Source organism: Alosa alosa, chromosome 13 (assembly GCF_017589495.1).
Source record: "Alosa alosa isolate M-15738 ecotype Scorff River chromosome 13, AALO_Geno_1.1, whole genome shotgun sequence".
NCBI classification, from domain to species: Eukaryota; Metazoa; Chordata; class Actinopteri; order Clupeiformes; family Clupeidae; genus Alosa; species Alosa alosa.
In genome coordinates this window covers 10294708-10314557 of record NC_063201.1, presented here as the reverse complement: position 1 = coordinate 10314557, position 19850 = coordinate 10294708, and the positions used below count along the sequence as shown (strand labels likewise).

The following is a 19850-nucleotide window of genomic DNA, read 5'->3' as shown; positions in this document are numbered from 1 at the left end:
TGCACTGGAAATACACACAGTGAAACACACATGCAAAATAGGGCACCAACCACCATGTGACAAGCCTCCTTGTGGAAAGACCCAAGGAGGAAACAATGAAACAAATACACAATATCACACCAGTTCAAGAGACTGGTCTAGGCCACGAGGAGCCAAAAGACGCTCTCACCATCTGAGGGGCAGTGAAACGAAAAGGTGAATATACAACCGTATAGTTATAGTAAACACAGCATGCACAACTGTAACAGAAACACAAACCCAACAGGGGCACCACAAAAGCACCTTTGCCACTCACAGCAAACTTTGTGACAAATATAGACCTGCCCATGCAATAGATGAGACTTGCCACTGGTAAGACATATAATGGACAAAATAACAAATAAATAAACAAAAACAAAACACAACGTCAATTACACGTAGACACACTGACAGTTTCCAACAACAGACAAAGTCACAAATGGTTACATTGCCCTTATCTTATAACTCCTTGTCCGAGCGACTACTAGGCATATGGTTTTCAAAAGTCAACTGCTCCCTGACACAGACATTTCGAAAATTAAGAATGTTACTTGACTTGAAAAATATGCTAATTTTTGCAAACTCGCTGCATTCAACCCATGAAAACATTGCGGGCTGGTGCGCTAAAATGTAGTTTCTTCTCGTACCAATAGGCCTACTACAATAACGTCATCACCCAATACATGTTTTATTTTTAGTTGATCACTTAATCACTTCATCAATCACTTAAACTGTGCACTAACGACGGTAGCAGCCCAAGGTAACCAGTTGTTTTTGGTCAAGGGCAACCACCTGTTTCAAATAGCCTCAGGACATGTTGCCTATACGTCATTAATTGATGGTAGCCTACAATTAGGAGTTTGCACCAACGTCACAAGTGATTGTAGCCATGTCGAAAAGAAAATCTCCTCAAAAAGCATCCAAGATGCTAAGGCATATAGGGAAGGACTTGGACCACAGGAAAAAAGTGTGATATTTCGAAAAATTAGGGTTTAATGGCGGTGCAGATCCCTACGAGTTGGCTCCCTCTTCTTGGATCCATGGTGATTCTTCCTTCAGTTGCATATCCCGATATCGTTAACTGGTTTTCTCACCGAGCCCATGCACAGCGGAAGACCTTAAATCCTACAATGGTTTGGAGGCCTATAACCAGATGGTGTGTGGATGGGTGAGGGAGTGGCAGTACCAAGTCATCAACGACCGTTGTGTTGTGAAAGCGTAAGTAATCCAATAACTTCTTCAATCAACCTACAGTAACCTCATGATATCATTGCGATACTCAAGGTGTAGCCAAGTGACTGTCAATCGCTTGTAGGAATTTGTAGGAGTGTGTGAAGAATTAAATAGACTTATGATAAAATATAAAACTGTATGAGTTGTTAGTTTCCGCTTTTTAATCTCTTTTCATCTAACAAAACCCATATTTGTTGGCCACTTATAAAATGGCTGCCATGGCCCCCAGGGGCCAAATCTGAGGCGCCTATGATTATAAATCTGATCAGACCCCTTTGTGAGTTTTTCTGTCAAATGTGATGCTTTTATCACAAATTTATTTTTTTCGTGCTTAACTGCCCCACTAACTACTGTTGTTCTCTTACACAGGAGAACAATTGCAGTAGCATCAGTGATTGTCTGCCACCCAGTGGTTAAACATAGAAATCCAGTCCCTCAATGTTATATTTCAAAGGTGAGAAGCTGCCATCTAGTGGTCATTTAATAAATTTGCTGAAATGCTGAAATGCTCTTCTGGTTATCTGAATGAACCAGAGGTATTATGAATGGTTCTAACAATAATCTAATTTTATATATTGTTTTAAAATGTTTCAGAGGGAGTTGCTAAATGTATGATTATTTTCCTTTGAGATACTTTTATCAAAATCAATTCCTTGGTGAAGCAGAATATGTTTCAGGGGTTTTAGGATAAAACTAGAATTTCAATATAGAAACATGATATTTTCTCTTAAACAGGATTTTTCCAACCTGAAGTGAAACCAGAGGGACCTCAATCTTCATTCATTTGGTGTGCCAAATCCCTCAAAACAAAGACACACTGTAGCCTACACCGGGTTGCCCTTTTTACCCTATTTACCCTCATGCTGTTTTAGAAATGACTCCATTATTGCAATAGGGTAATTTATATGACAATTTATTTGATAATTCCTGCCATCACATGATGTCTTACACTACCGTTCAAAGGTTTGGGGTTTCTTAGAAATGTCCTTATTTTTGAAAGAAAAGCACTGTTTAAATTAATCAGAAATACAGTCTAGACATTGTTAATGTGGTAAATGACTATTCTAGCTGGAAATGGCTGATTTTAATGGAATATCCAGAGCCTTACAGATAGATATATATCTCTAGGACTCTGGCACCACTTCTACTTCGGAGGTTCTTGAAGGATGGCTGCTTTACCTGGAAGGAAGGATGGCTTTACCAGCGGGACTCATCGTCAGTTGTGTACCTCAGCATCACAGGGTGTTTCGGCCAATTATCACAATACACCCTCTGCTGAGGCAGGCCCACCACAGGTTGATTAAGTGTGTGACCCGCAGTTAGCTGTTTGCCTTAGAAGCCCAGGTGGTGTCGCTCCTCTTCAGCCACAGCCAATGGCTTGTCCTCTCGGCGGTGTTGGCCAGCTCTTTGATGGCTTGAATAAGAGCCAGTACAACACCAGTGTTCGATTCCCCAATTCATTATTAAGGCTTTTTAGCCTTTAGTCAATAATGAACAGATGATAGGAGATGAGTGGGAGGAAGATGGGGGGAGGGTTTGTGAAATTACCTCATGTCGAACTACTGGCTCCTGGATGTGAAGTCAGGTCTTCCAGAAATAACATTTTTTTCTTTAATCAAGTAGAAATAAGATATTTTGCAGAATAATCTTGAATTGTTATTTTTACTAATCTGATGATTTTCATGTTTTCAGTAATCTTGAATTGTTAGTTTTACTAATCTGGAGATTTTCATGTTTTCAGTAACTCGGAATTGGCATTGAGATAATTTATTCATAATGAAAATAATTCAGTAATATCCACCATAAATGTTTGAACTAGAAAATTGTTGTAAAACGAATCAACAGTGTTGTATGTCAACAGCAGCCCACGAGTAGATCATGCCATTGGTGCATAAGAAAAATCTACACAAGATTTCTATTTCTATTTCTACGTATTGGCTACATTTAATATAACACACATATAGCACATGTCTAATGTCCTCATCCTCATGTCACAAATACATGTAAATGCATATGAATACAACCTTTCAACCAAGCATGGTTAAAACAATGGAGGTAGATGAATAGCATACAATTAGAGGTGGAGGATTAGGCCGAGTAGTACTTAGATTAAATTGAAGAGAGCACCTAACTTTTGGAATAACTTTGACATTAAAGTGAGTGCTGATGAATTTACATATGCATGGACTTATTCCTGAACCCACAAATGTATCTTAAGTTACTGTGCAGTGCTGTACAGTAGTATAGTGTATAGAATAGTGCAGTAGTGATCGCCGACAATGATGAGTATAGTCCAGTGAAGAATATTACACTATATAGTGTATAATAAGTCCCTTTTCTAGGTTCTTTTTCTGGCTGTTAGAGAATGTTGGGATAGATCTCTCCCTCTCATGATTGGGTCACTTCCTGGCTCTCACTCCTGTTCTTACTCACTGACCCTTAAAACACAAATGTGTGTGTGTGTGTGTGTGTGTGTATGTGTGACAGTTCATATAATATTATACACCTCTGTTTTGTTGTATGAGATGCTGACACTTCTCTTGCTTGGAGCCATGTTTCTTCTCCCGTGTGTGTAATTGTAATGTGTCAGGAGTAGTCACGGCGATGCAGCGTCACCTGCTCCAGAGCAGCTCTCCGCCTTTCCCAGAATTCCCTCGGAGGGGGGTACTGTCAAAGCCACCCGCAGGGTGATTTCATCAGGTCACAACATTTTCATATGGCAGGCGAGGAAACGGAGAGGTCAAGAATGAGGAGACGTGTTTCTGCGTGTGTGTATGTGTGTGTGTGTGTGTGTGTGTGTGTGTATGTGTATGTGTGTGTGTGTGTGTATGTGTGTGTGTGTATGTGTGTGTCTGACAGACAGAGAGAGAGAGAGATCGGTGAGTGAGTGTGGATATGTGTGTTGTGTATATGTATGTGTACTTGTGTGTGGGTGTGTGTGTGTGTGTGTGTGTGTGTGACAGACAGACAGAGAGAGAGAGCGGCGAGTGAGTGTAAAATATGTGTGTGTATGTTGTGTGTGTGTGTGTGTGTGTGTGTGTGTGTGTGTGTGTGAGAGAGAGAGAGAGAGAGGGAGATTATGTTTTGTGCGTTTAGGTGTGTTTCCTCCTCTCTGCTGAATTAAAAGGTAAGAAATGCAATTTAAAGACACGGCGTAAACAATCCCCTTACACTTGTACCCGGCCCAGACACAATTTCCCAGCTCTTGTCCAATTTCATTATAGCCCGGGGCACAGCGCATTTGAACAAGTGGTTCAACACCACTGATTAGATCAGTAATGGAGCTGTTTTATCGATCCACATGACATTTGCAGGAATGAAACATTGAGATTTTGTACACAAGAAACATTTTGTTTGCTCTGACATACCTGCTCTGCAAACACAGCTGTCAGTATAATATCCACTAGTCCTATTGTGAGTAGTATGAGAGGTTAACAAAGCACAGGGATGCATTCTGGTGTTGTGTATTTTACTTTAAATGTTTTTGTTTATTTTACTATAAAATCAGGTTTATGGTTAGTGCCTTAAGCTATAGTTTATTATGGTACCTCTTATTTTAGTATACATTCTTTCCATTAGGCTAGAAGATTGTGTTCTTTGTGTTGCAAGTTACAACCCATTCATCACAAAAATGCAACCTCAACAATGAGCAGCCAATATGCTGTATGATACTGAATACCACACCAGAATAGAGCTCAGAAACATGGTACACTGTATAAAAGGTTGTTTTCTTGTTGGTAGTTTTCAGTCGGCTTCTGAGACACCACAACTTAGGGAAAGGCTTTGGCATGAGATTTGGAGTGGAGGGTTAATAGTGGAACATGAATCTAATGGACCAGCTTTTTATCAGATGTTGGCCAAACCTTAGACTGGTGTACAAACCGTGGAACAAACAGTACACAAGGATAGGGACTTTTTGAACATCATTCTTCACTGGTTAGCACTCTGGACTTGTAACCGGAGGGTTGCCGGTTCGAGCCCCGACCAGTGGGCCGCGGCTGAAGTGCCCTTGAGCAAGGCACCTAACCCCTCACTGCTCCCCGAGTGCCACCGTTGTAGCAGGCAGCTCACTGCACTGGGATTAGTGTGTGCTTCACCTCACTGTGTGTTCACTGTGTGCTGAGTGTGTTTCACTAATTCACCGATTGGGTTAAATGCAGAGACCAAATTTCCCTCACAGGATCAAAAAAGTATATACTTATACTTAATCACAGTGTTCCTTCAAGAAGAATTGCTTGAATAGGATTAGCTGCAGACTGGATCAGCTCTTTCTGAAGACGTGTAGCCTAGCTCTTGTTCTGGGTTTATAGATGTAGGCTGTGAATCTAATCCAGTACAGTCAGGTCCTTCAATTGCCCATTTTGTCCATTGTTTACTCTCAAAAACAATTCCAGTGTCCATGCAACCTGGGAAAAGCGTGGCTTAGACCTATTTTAGCCAATATAAACAACTTCATCATTGTGAACTGCACCTGGGTTACCCAAGAAGAACCCATAAAAATGCACCTGGGCTATTGGAAAGTTACCTATTTCCACCCATGCCCTATTTTCGCCCTTATACGTGTATGTGTCACCTGATATTCATTTACAAACCAAAACGAACCAAAAGGGTGAATTCCTAAAGAAATGTAGCACCGACACCATAAGGGTATCTAAATTATCTCTGTACTAAAAATGACTTTGTACAGTGACTCGAAGAGCTGCAAACAGTATTGTAAGGCTGCATGTGCAAAACCGCTTGGAGCTCCATTGGAAATTTCGAGCACGGTATACAAATTCTGAGCACGGTACACAAAATACGGATATTTTAGGCAGTAAAAGCTCCCGTTAAGAACCAAACCAGATTTTGTTCAAATCTACACACATATCGCTACTGAAAAATGTAAGGTTCATAAATCAAAAACCGAATGTCACTTAATAACAGAAGCGTTATGTCATAAACATTAATAACTTCTTTATGACTCGTTCATGACAGTGTCATGTCACTTATGTCGATACTGTCAAGTAAAGTAAAACATCTTTGTTTTCGAATTTTTGAAGGAAAGGGGCGGTGGTACTTTTACAATACCCAAGAAGAACCCATAGAACTGCACCTGGGGTACCTAAGAAGAACCCATAAAAAATGCACCAGGGTACCCAAGAAGAACCCATAGAAATGCATGGTATGCTTGTTTTAGATAAGACTTTTATCCCCATGTATATCTGTATACAGTTTACACCAAGAACTATAACTATAATGGCAAAAGAGTATCATTCTACAGTGATGAAGCTGATGAAGACGTTCACACATGAACTATAACGATAACGACAGGAACAATATCATGGGCATCACTTTCAGAGTGATTTTCAGAACGATAAAAAGCTGACAGCAAATCAGATTCCATCAAATTGTATCACATTCATCAACATGAGGAGAGATTTTCGGTTACATTTTACTTGAAGGTATCTACATAAGAGTGACATGACACTGTCATGAATGTGTCATAAACATTGTAAACAAGTCATAAACGTGTATGACATAACGCATTCGGGTTTTTTTTCATGACAAGTTAGGGTTAATGTTAGGGTTAGAACAGTGTCATGTCACTCTTATGTAGATACTTTCAAGTAAAGTGTTACCAGACTATCATTGGTCAGTGTGGACACTTTTACCATTATAGTAATAGTTATCGTTCCTGGTGTGAACGGCCCTTTACACTTAGGGCCCTATTTTGGCAAACTAAAACTCATGGTCACTGGCGAATAGCTTAAATACATTTATGGGTTTGTCCAGTCCACATTCGGGCTGGTTTTGTTATCAAACGTCTTTTGTGCTTGGCGCAAAAAGGCGGTTCTTATGTTTCTTAATCAGTCATGGGTGTGTTTTGGGCGTAAAATCCTTTAAACCAATGAAAATGACATCTGTCATTCCCTTTAACAGTAAGCAGCACAACTTTAAACAGAACATTGGTATTTTGATAGTCAGCAGCGCATTGAATGAATCTGTTCGAATCCCGACCAATAGGCACGGCTGAAGTGCCCTTGAGCAAGGCACCTAACCCCTCACTGCTCCCCAAGTGCCGCTGTTGTTGCATGAGGTGATGCAGAGACCAAATTTCCCTTACGGGATCAAAAAGAGTATGTATATATATATATATATATATATATATATATATATATACTAAACCTAAGGACATTTATCCTGCAGAGGAGAACTGCTTACATCTCGTAACAGTGCGTCTTCAGCTGTGCTTCATATGCGCCTTTCGATATAGACCAGGGGCCGGTTTCCCGATAATGTTCACTGTTAGCGAGCTAAAAGACTCCAAAAGCCTTACCAAAGTTGTTTACCTTTATATGCGCTGTGTTTTTACTAGTTGCAGTTTACTTCTAGAGCAGTGTTAGACTGGTTGGCCTCCCAAATCTGTTATTTCTCATTTGTATAAATATGACCAGCTGGAGGTCTCTCTCTCTCTCTGGCTGAATCCCAAAGTGAGCCCTGAGGACTTAAGGACTAAAGACTCACAGACTTAATTGATCTCAGGTGCTGAGTGAGTGTGTGAGGCCACATGGGCTCAGATAGGTATAAATGAGATTGGGACAGCACTGCATTAGATCAAATGTTTCTTGGCGATATTTAATAACAAAGACGTTGCTGACACTTGCACCATGCATGTGTGTCATGCTGTTGGTTACCTTTGTAATTTCCGGATTTCCCCATGGTTTCCGCGGTAAACGTCACAACGCTTTGAACTGTGGGCAATTCCCTTTGCTGAAGTCTGCACCGATGCAGACTCACAGAAAGGGCTCGGTAAGTGTGTACTCAAACCCTCACACCCTTTGAAATTCAACATGGGGACAGCCCTTACGAATTTTGTGAGAACGCGCACCAAAGTCTGTGAGTCTGTGAGTCCGGACTTTGGGATTGGGCTGCTCTCTCTCTTCTCTTTCTCTTTCTGTTTCTCTCTCTCTCTCTGTCTCTTTGTTTCTGTGCTGTAACAGTGATTGACGTGTTTGTGTAATGTCACCATGTCTGTGAGTGAGTTTTTTTTTTTGCCTGTACATGCACAAAGCTGGAGTACTGTAGTGTTGAGCGAAGCTGTGCCCTTGGGGCCAAACAGGTCCTCTGACAGACAGACGCCTGTTCCTCTGCTGTTTTCCCATGTTCTCATTCTGTCTGTCAACACTGCAGCATGTAAGAAACACAGCACAACACCAGTGTCAGCATATGTCTGCTACAGGAAATCTGCAGCACGGATTTGCTGGTAAATGCATTTATGGGACTTCTCATATTTTGTTCCTTGCACAGGTACACCCTGACAGAGGGATGCTGCACGATTGAAGCTAAATGAGTGAGGTTGTACCAGAATAGCATCACTAATCGAATGCCTTGTCCAGTCAGAATTTAAATTGTTTGACCAGAGCTGTTCTATTATGCTAAACCCATGCCAGGGAAGAAAACCCCCAGAGATGTTTACTTAAACTTTTACTATTCCATATCTCCCTTTCTGCTGCAGAAGTAGCCTTTTTTTGTCATGTTTTTGCCAATAACTGTCAGCCTGTTGGGAAAACATGCACTGAAGTGTATCTTTCATTTTCTAAGATCTGGTTGGAGGCATCTGGATTAATGTCAAAATGTGAAAAAGTCTTTGAGTGTGTTTTAGGAATATATTCTTTTTGACATGTTTTGTGTGTATTGCAGTACACCGAAGCCTGTCTGTTCTTTGAAGTCCAACTGATAATATGTCTCACTCATTCCAGGATACTCCCTGCTGGAAGTAATCAAACATCCTCTTTGAATTTTGAAACTGATATGCATAGACATGAAACCAGCTATTCTGCCAGACTGGTGTTGATCAGATGCCACAAGGCTCTGAATGCCTGTCCTAGTAGGTGGATTAAGACCTTGGTAAACTTATCTGCATTCTTCTGCAATCTCGCAGCCTCTTCCTGTCAGTTTGGAATCCACACGGGTGGGTGTGTCCCCAACAGGTGTTACAGAAGTGAGTTCAGCTCAGAGGTTCAGCTTCCTTCTCCTCGGCCCTGGCAGGAGGGTTGGGGATAGGGTGCAGAGGTAGGCAGTGGTGTGTGTGTGTGTGTGTGTGTGTGTGTGTGGGGGGTTGTTAGCTTGTAGTAACTGAAACATCTGTGTTGCTACCGCAAGGTGCATGTAGGACAGGAATGATCTTTGTGCGGAACACAAGCATTTGGCTGTCCTCTCTCATGCCTGTCTGTCAACTACAGTGGTCTCCCCAAGCACCTGCCCTCTGAAACTGGACACGGCCCCCAAAAATTCCCGAGCGCTGCTCGACGCGGACCCCCATCCGTGTCTCCAGGTGTCCAGAGGGGGGCGCTGAGAGACGGCTTTGACGCAGGTGAGTGTTGCGATCCTCCCTGTCACGCGGGATCATGGGGCCTCTGCTTTGATGCAGGCTCATGACACAAGGCCCCTTTCGTGTGGCTGTGTCGGAAGAGCACAGTTCCTGTTGAGTGTGTTTGAAGCGGAGAAGTGAGAGAGGATGTGACAAACAGGATACTCCAGGGAAGGGAGAAGCACCTCTTTCTTTCACACACACACACACACACACACACACACACACTCACACACACAGACACAAACATGCATAAACATTCACACACACACACACACGTACACACAACAGAAGTGCACACTTACACAGACACACAGTCTCATTCTCGCACACAGAAAACGCAGATGCACACACACCAACACAAGTGCACACATAGACAGACACTCATGGACTCTCATCCTCACAAGTACACACACACACACACACACACACAGCTTACAATGGCCTCTCTCAGTAGCACCTGTTAGGATCACTGATTCTCGTGTCTCTGAAGCTGTTCCCTCTGTCAGACATGAAAGGACAAACGATGTGGAGGAAGGGCAGCGTGGTGACACCACGGAAATAGGAACCCTGCACCACAGGTCAGCTTTCAGCTCACACAGCCTGACCTCCCCTGACTCCTCAGCTGGCATTGGGACAGGGCCCTAGGTCACATCTGGGCCAAATCAGACAACGATGCGCAATGAGGATGGAAATGTAGCTTTAATGGCCTGATGCATCCTAGACATTTTGCCAAGAATCAACACACAAGACACATTCACAAGTTTGAGTTTTTTTTCCATTCCGCATGCAATATTAAATAGCATGGATTTGTGTTTATTTCATAGAAGGGCAGTTATTAGATTTTTTTTTAGGTTATGTTTTTCTTGGACTTTGTAAGTCCTCAGTTGATAATTTGTACATACTGTACAGTACTAAACAGATAACTAGTTCCTCAAAAAATGACCTGTATAGGTTTTTGGCTGTTGATAAAGTGAACCAAAAAGAGAGAGCTACTAGAATACCTTCACCACCAAGTTCATTGAATGGGTAGTTGTGTATTTTTGAGTTACGGTTTTTCATTCATGATATGATGAGAATATTTCCGTACCACACAAAGTATGTAAAATGAAACTAGACACAAGGTTGTGAACTAAGTTGTAGCTTTATATTTCTTTTTAAAAATATTCTTGTCCGAGTGTACATGAACTCACTCATACACACATTAACACACATCACGTCAGTGTACACACACACACAGATGCATGTAAGGTAAAACCTCATCAAACATGTTAGGATTTGGTTGGATTTGGGGATGCTTTATAATGTCTACGAGCGTGTTGAGGGATGTGCAGGGGGATGTCCTCTGCTGTGTCCTTGTCTGTCACTATGGTAGCCAAGTATCTCCTCACAGCTGAGGGCTTTTGTGTGTGTGTGTGTGTGTGTGTGTGTGTGTGTGTGTGGTATGTCAAGCAAAAGGAAGTGATGATGGTGATATCAAAGAGTTGAAACAGGCCTCTCTCTTGACCCCTGCTCCTCTTACACCATGGCCATTCTGAACTCCCACACCCCCCACTCTCTCTCTCTCTCTCTCCCTCTCTCTCTCACACACACACACACACACACACACACACACACACACACACACACACACACACACACACAAACAGCTTCAGACCAATAATTCAGTGTATACTTAGTGTTTAACATTTTTGTCATTTTTTTTTTTCATTTAAGTAATAAAACAAATTAACTGGCCATTTTCTTTCCAGGAACCAAATTAATCTACAGCAACACATGTGAAAATATTCATTGTCATAATGTCTCCTTATTTATTTTCATTAGTTGCAGTATCAAGGTGCACTACCATCAGTTACCATATGGAGGAGCTCTATTGATGCGTGTTCTCTGCAGGGGGAACGTGAGAGGGAAACCAGAGCAAAGATAAAATACCTCACACACACACACACACACACACAGACACACACACACACACACACACACACACACACGCGCACGCACACACACACACAATAGCATATCAGGCAGGCATCAAAAGCAAGCCTACAGTCAAAGAAACCTTACACCACTTCAGAAGAGCAGCACTTGTCTCTCCCGCAATGTCATTTGGCTGATATGTGTCCACCCGTGGCTGAGAAGGCTGATAAGAAAGTAAAATAAAATAAAGGAATAAAAAAAAGATGGCATCACTGTCAGACATGAAATTTAGCAGGACGTTTTGCTTCCAAGCTGGCTTTTCGATTCAATATTATTTGAGATACACCATGTTAATTTGGTGTGTGGCATTTTTTCTTAACACATTGTTTTAGTATTTAAAATCAAGCATGATTTAAATGTGTATTTATATATTTAATTACTACTTTTAATTTATTCTTTAAAGTTGAGCTGGCTCTTGAGCACAATAATTACATTACTTATAATTCCTTTTATGAGTACATGACAATAAACCATTTGAACTTGAACTTGAAAACTATATTTGCAGGTTTTCACTGGCAAATTGTTCAGTTGCTCCTGAACTTCTGTACATCATGTAGACATTGTGTTTGCCACTTGTTTGAGCTGCATGCCTATTCGGGGGACCTTTAAGAGATGTAAGCCCTGACATTCAGTGACATTCCCTTTAAGAGATTGCAGTACTGACCTGTGGGTTAGTTACAGCAAAACCTTATGTCAACAACAATTATCACTGTTAATTCACCTACAGCACCACCAGAGCACAGATCAACATCGGGGAAGAGAGGAGCACTGGGCTTTCTGAAACAGAAGCACGGGGTGATGGTGTTTTTCCTGTACGGTTACACATTTTTGTATGGAGAGGGAGTGTGTGTGTTTCTCTCTCTGTGTTGTGTGTGTGTGTGTTGTGTGTGTGTGTGTGTGTGTGTGTGTGTCCAATGTCTTGAGTAATATGTAAAATCAAAATATATAGCAGTTATGAATACACTGACAGGTGTGCCTCTAGAACTAGATAGATAACGGCTGAATGCTTAAGCTTTATTCATCATACAGTATTTGCATTTCATAACCATAATACAATGCATAATGTCATGTTTTCTTCTATCGTTTACAGTGATACTATACTGTCATGTTTATATTAGTGATAATTACTGTATGGTTGCTAGCATGTGATACAGACTGTAACACCAATGTTACTTAATCCTGTCATGAGAATGACTGTTATGTTTGCCATTTGTAATAAATGGTCTCACTGACAGCATCTGGAAAAAACGTCGTTATAACATATTTATGCTTTATGAGAGAGGAATTGCCATTGTAATATATTTATTTGAACATTATTGATGTGAAGTGGCAATATTGTTTACAATGTTGTTAAGATGCCCAAAAGCCCCAAGGCCAGCCCCACATGTTGTTAAGATGCCCAAAAGCCTCAAGGCCAGCCCCAAAAGCAGCTACAGGAACCTGGAGTCAGGCAAACAATGAACAGACAAATTGAGCTGCTCCTTGATAGATTTCTGTTTGGCTTCCAAATCCCAGGCTGGATGTTGTCCTCAGCCACTCTCGTGAATCCTGTGTGTCTTTGCCTTGTATCTGGGAAGCACTTACAAGTCTGGGGGCCTGACACGAGGGATTCAATACTGTCCACTTCCCCGTGATTACACTGCCCACAAGACAAAGGGAGACAAGGCTGGCTGTGCATTCATTTGCCTGAGCAAAAGGGGAGAGAGAGAGAGAGTAGAGAGGGAGGGAGAGAGAGGGAGAGAGAGCAGAGAGAGATAACTGAAAGAGGGAGAACTGCTTTCCTTGTTTCTCTCTCTCTCACACTCTCTTTCTTTCTTTCTCTCTCTCTTTCTCTCAGGCCCAGCAAATGCAAATCATCAATCTGGCATGCAGGCAGTGTCTCTGTTTAATAGCTGATAGTATGTCTCCAAAGCCTTCTTTGCCTCTTTGTCTAAAATGACGTATAATGGCCCCTCTTATCAGCTCCAAGCGTGCCTTTTCCACACACACACACACACACACACACACACACACACACACACACACACACACACACACAGACACACACACATATACTTGCTCTAGCCGAGGGTTGGATCAACACACACGCAAACAATACAGATTGACTTGCAAGTGAGGATAATTCAATCTATGAATTTAATCTGAAATTAGTATGCAAAATTATGAGGAGAGAGTGCACCAGCCATCAAAGGTTTCATTGATGCATTTGAGAGAGGTAAGTGAGACACTCTTACTATATATAATAAGTGTGTCTGTGTGTGTGTGTGTATGTGTGTGTGTGTGTCTGTGTGTGTGTATAAATGTGTACATGTTTGTTTTTCTGGCTACTACAAATGTGAGAGCCTATACAGAAAAAAACAGCTTAGTGCATTAGCCAACAGTGCATGGAGACAGTCAGGTTCTGCTACCGCCATGATCAGAGACAGTGGTGTGCTTGAATGAGAGCCAGGTGTGTTTGGTGTTAGTAGCCTATTATTTATAAACAGCAGTCTTTCAGGGAAATGTTTTGCTTTCATAAATGGCATGTTTACCCACAAAAGCATAAATGGCATGTTTACTCACAAAAGCATAGAAACACTGCTCAACTAGCTGGCTACGATTAAGCATTCTCCTTCACCAACCTACTGTATGAGCCTAGCCAGTCTGGTCAGTGGCACGCTGAGGCCCTTCTCATCTGCTGATACAGCAACAGGAGAGGCCTCCACTGCTATCCTGCTCCTCATTGCCTTGATCAATAGCGGCGTGACAATCGGGAGAGTCTGGAGAATTCACGAATTCACGATGGGCCGGTGGCGTTTTGTGGCCGGGCTGATTACTCTGAGCTAAAAAGCGCATTGCTGATATTGCTGTTTGAATATTTTTTCTTTGCTGTACCTTCCGAGTAGCCTGCACTGTGCGACTACAGTTCCTTTTGTTTTCAGAATGTTCATTGTATCCATAACCTTCATTATTTATTCAGTGATTAGGATTAGGCTACCACCAGAAACCAACAGTGTGTGTGCTCTCTCTCCTGTGAGCATGAAAATTGCCTGTGTGTTGTAGATTTGTTTGTGTGTGTAGATCTATCTGGTTTCCTTTTGCGGTCTCATTTTTGTTTAGGCTATCTTGCTTGCATAGCCCACCGCTAGAATCATTGGTCAGTAGTAAGAACTGATTTGTCTCTGTCGCTGGCATTTGTTTGATAGTTAGAACTGATTTGTCTCTGTCGTTGGCTTTTGTTCATCTTTTAGATGACAATGTTGGGGGACAAACACCACCGCTTAGTTTAGGGTGACATGTCCCCCCTGTCCACCCCCTAATAACTAACACCCCTGTGTACAAGTGGAGTATCTGGATGATATCTTCATTTATATATATACAGCTGAGTGATTGAATCCAGAGAGGCAAGCAGGCCACAAGGCCAATCAGACTGGCACACTTATTTCACCTCCAGGTGGTCGAATTCAGTTGTTTTCCTATGGAACGATGTGACTGACCATTACAACGCGCCTCACGTTAAGATCAGGAAAGCGCAAACAGAAAAAAAACAAGGCTTCTAAAAACGTGAGGCACTCAAAGTTAAAAATAATAACCCCCCACAAAAGGTCATCGATTAGCTGCCTGGCTTAGCCAGGGACCTAGCGATCTAGCTAAATGTACCGTATCATAGCAACAACATGCTATTTAGCTAAATACACCATATCATAGCAACAACATGTACACAGTCAATATCTATCTTGCATGTTTTGAACACTCACTACTTAAGAGTGAAAAAACTGGAGGAAACTTTTGAACGGACTCATACTCAGCCAGAGTGGGTGACAGCAGCTGGGCTCTAGTCTGACGGACAAGGCTCTGGTCTTTCATCCTGTCAGCTCAGTAGCTTCAGTGTCCTGTAGTGTAGTGTGTGGTGTCCTATGTTTCCGGCAAGACATGAACAGCTGAGATTGGAACAAATGAGACATATTGTTTTTAAACATTTCATGAAGACTCTGTTTGTTTAATCATCTATGATGCAACTGATTATTTAAACTATTTGTTCATATAATTTCTTCATTTACGCTCTGGCACTCCTTCCCCAGGAGAAAGACTATCACACATCACACATACACACAAATAGCTCTGAACATCAAGCCCCAGCTCCTCCAAACTCCACAGACTGCCAGCAACACTGCCTCGACCCCCATATCTCCGTGTCCACAGCAGACACTGGTCCCAGGGTCATAGGTCAGCATAAAGGAAATGAAGTCTCTATTACCTCTAGTCTCCAGCCGCCGCACTGAAGAGTAATACATGCACGCTCCCTGTGCTTTACCGGGCCAGTACATTAGTATTGACTATTCATTTCTCCAACTCTGGCAGTGATGTATGTTGCCGCGGCATAAGTAATGCATATATAACTTACAGCCCTTTAAATATACATTTAGTGGAGCTGAGGCGGCCCATGACTCTGGGCTTATCTGCATTCTAAGGTTGGTGGGATCCATCACTGTTTATGAATCCGAGCACAGCGTAATTCCTGCACATTTGTCCTGAAGAGCCCACAAGCGTGAGAGCACACGTGCGCGCACACACATACACACACACACACACTCTCACACACACACACACACACACACACACACACACACACACACACACACACACACAATCGCACACACGCAGACACACACACACACACACACACACACACACACACACACACACACACACACACACACACAAACATACACACACAAAGATGTGCTTATTTTCCCACCCCCTCGCCTCTCACAATGAATATCATGTAGAAACATTTTGAATATACAGCGGGATAGCATCTTGAATTATTTTCCGGAAATTCCCACAAATATTTTATGAGATGGGGCAGATAGGCCAAAGGCTTCCCTGGCCTCCATGGGTAGATAACTAGGTTTTATTAATGACCTGTCACACAATGAGCTTGGATAATTAAAGTTTTTTTCCACATGTCGCTCGCAAAAGGAGGGTTGGACAAATTTTCTTGATAATTTGATAGCCAAAGGACTGGGTTTGAAGCAGTTGGGAGGGAGTGGGCTTGATACTATCACCTCTCATTGGATTGGTCCATGAGAGCTGCTGCTATCTGCCAGTCTCACCTGTGAATACTTAATTATTCCCCAGATGCATATGGGAAACCCATTAATTACGCTTGACTTTAGCTTTAATTCACTGTTCTGCCCAGGCGTAGGGAGGTGATGGGGACCTCAGTCTAAAGTAAAAGCCCATTCCCTCATCTTTTCATCTGGTTAGTGTGTGTGTGTGTCTCAGAGAAAGAGAGAGAGAGAAATGTGTGATTTCAATGGGTAAACTGTGTTGGGTCTTTTATCTATGAACCTTAAAACCTGTTTTAGAACTTGAAATCACATGTTTATTTTTTTCTTGCTGCTTGTTTCATGGTGGGTTATATGTGCTTATATAGGCAGAGTATTTCTTTAAGCAGTTTGTTTGTTGGAGGAATTTGACTATGAGTACACCAGTGACTAGTGTAGCATTATAATTTAATACAGGATTGTGGTACTGCAAGCACATACATTACTTTAAACAGCGTGGATGCATTTTTAATGTGATTAGTTACGCCGGCCTCTTTCGTTTTGACTCAAATGAGTTGCTCCCCATATCGTGGGATACACAGACATAAGCCCTCACATACATACATTAGACTTTCACACAAACACACACACACACACACACACACACACACACACACACACACACACACACACACACTGTCACATGCACATGCACATGCACATGCACACACATGCATGCACACACACACACACACACACACACACACACTCTGTCACATGCACATGCACACACACACACACACACACACACACACACACACACACACACACACACACAGCGATACCACACCACTCAGCTAACTTAGTATCATCTACAAGAGCAGACTATATACAGGGTAGATAAGATCTAAAGGATGTACGACAAAGTGACCAGACTTCACACAGCGAAAAAAAAAAAATGCTCACTCTTGTATTCCTCTTTTCATTGTCAATTGTGAAATTAAAACAAACATCCTCAGGGACTCTTCTACTCAGCATTTAGTTGGGTTTAATACAGTAATGACTAACTGCTGTGTGTAAAAGGGAATGTCTGAGAATTTCAAAGCCATGGCACCATAGGGGGTTGTATCAGATATAAAACATCACAGCCCCCCCCCCTTTGTTTGAAGAACTCACCCACATTTTAAAGGCAGACGAAACTTGTCCCAGTCCCTTAAATCACATGTTTAAATCAAGCGTGTGATTGCCGTGTGGCGGAATAGTGCGTCTGGTTGTATTGATGGCCGACTAAATCACTGCCAACTCGGAGACCTCGGCTTCTTCCCCGGCACGACAGCACAGTGAGGTCATCCCCTGTGCTAACATCAAAGCAGGCCATTAATTCATCACATGAAATCTACCTTCAATAGACTGCACTGAGCTTGACTGGGCCTACACATTCCTCAAGCCATTGACTAAATGTCTCTCTCTCTTCTCTCTCCCTCTCTCTCTCTCTCTCTCTCTTTCTGTGTCACTCTCTAGTGATCTCACTCTGAGAGATAGCATGTGACGGAAAGCTGTCGACCCCCTCGCCCCTCCCCCATCCTGCCCCATAATATGTTCCTTAAAAGACACATTAGCCACCCCTTAAGTATTAGCTTGCGTTGGCTATGGGGGTGTACGCTGGGGCCCATTAGCGGGGTATCCATCAGGACAGCTGTGGCTGTTGATGTGTCAGAGAGAGCCTGCCTGCTGGCAGCGGGATCTTTAAGTGTTTAACTGTAACGTTATCCCTCCCCTGTGAGCCCTCCCACAGACAGGCTCCAGTCAGGCCAGACACATCCAATATACACTCCAGCAGATTATCAGTGCAGTCGATCGAAGACAGAGAGGAGCTTCTCTATCACACACAAATGCATGTGTACTACGCACACACACACAGGCACACACATACACACACACACACACACACACACACACACACACACACACACACACACACACACACACACACACACACACATACATACACACACACACACACACACACACACACACACACACACACACACACACAGGCCACACACACACACACACACACACACACACACACACACACACACACACACACACACACACACACGCATTTACAACATGACTCTTCCCAGTGCTTCCTCTGTCACCTTTATTATCCCTCAGAGTTGGCATCAGGGAGCTGGACTGCAGCTAAAAATATTGGTCCTCTTGAAAGAAAAAAACTATGTTAGGCCCCCCTAAATAATAACAATGCTGGCTTTGGAATCTTCCTAACTATTCCCCACTTTACAGTACCTTTGGCAGGGATTCCTCTGCAGTAGCTGCCTGTCGCCAGTGGTGGCAGTGTAGAGCTCAACATGGATCAATCAGACAGGCTGACGTGATAGTGTGGTGACGGAGGATATGTCAGGTAGCCCTCTGACAGCAAAAGTGATGTCAGTGTCTTGGACTGTGGGGTCAGGTCACACCAGTGACACACACACACACACACACACACACACACACACACACACACACACACACACAGACACACAGACACACAGACAGACACACACACACACACACACACACACACACACACACACACACACACACACACACACACACACAGACACACACACACACACACACACACACACACACACACACACACACACACACACACACACACACACAGAGGGCCTCTGGTTATCTGCCCTCCTGTCGGTGGAGTAAAGGGCCTTCACACCTCTCTTCTCCTTTCTCCACTCACCACGACCACGAGCCCTCAGGCCAATCATAGCAGCACAGATAAAAGTTAGAGACAACCGAGGGGAATATTCTCTCTCTCTCTCTCTCTCTCTCTCTGTTCTGCCCATCTCTCTATCCCTCTCTATCTCTCCCCCCTCCCATCCACCTTTTTCTCAGTCCAACAGGACTTCCAAATCTGATCCTTTGTCGGATGATGAGAAGAGAGGATAGAAGAGGCCAGTCCAGAGCTGAAGAGGAATGGCTGGAGAGAGAGAGAGAGAGAGAGAGAGAGAGAGAGAGAGAAGGGGGTTGATAAGAGCGAGAGAGGGCGAATAAGAAAGAGCGTGAAGGGAAAGAGAGCTGATAGAGAGGAGAGGAGAGGAAAGGTGGAGTACGGGCAGATATGATAACTCTGTTTCTCTGTTTTCCATCTTGTTCCCTCTGTTTCCTTCTGGCTGGCCTGCCTTCTACAACTTGGGGGCGCACTAGATGCCACA

At 42.8% G+C, this 19850-nt stretch overlaps 1 long non-coding RNA gene across 2 annotated transcripts; it reads left to right on the top strand.

Moving 5' to 3' along the window:
* The first annotated feature begins 923 nt into the window (after positions 1 to 923).
* Positions 924 to 4073, top strand: LOC125306148. Of its 2 annotated transcripts, XR_007195504.1 has the most exons (4): positions 924 to 1236; positions 1621 to 1705; positions 1987 to 2147; positions 2380 to 4073. It is a non-coding gene; the product is annotated as an uncharacterized LOC125306148 (long non-coding RNA). The 2 variants fall into 2 exon arrangements; XR_007195503.1 differs by having other exon boundaries at positions 1987 to 4073.
* The last annotated feature ends 15777 nt before the right edge of the window (positions 4074 to 19850 follow it).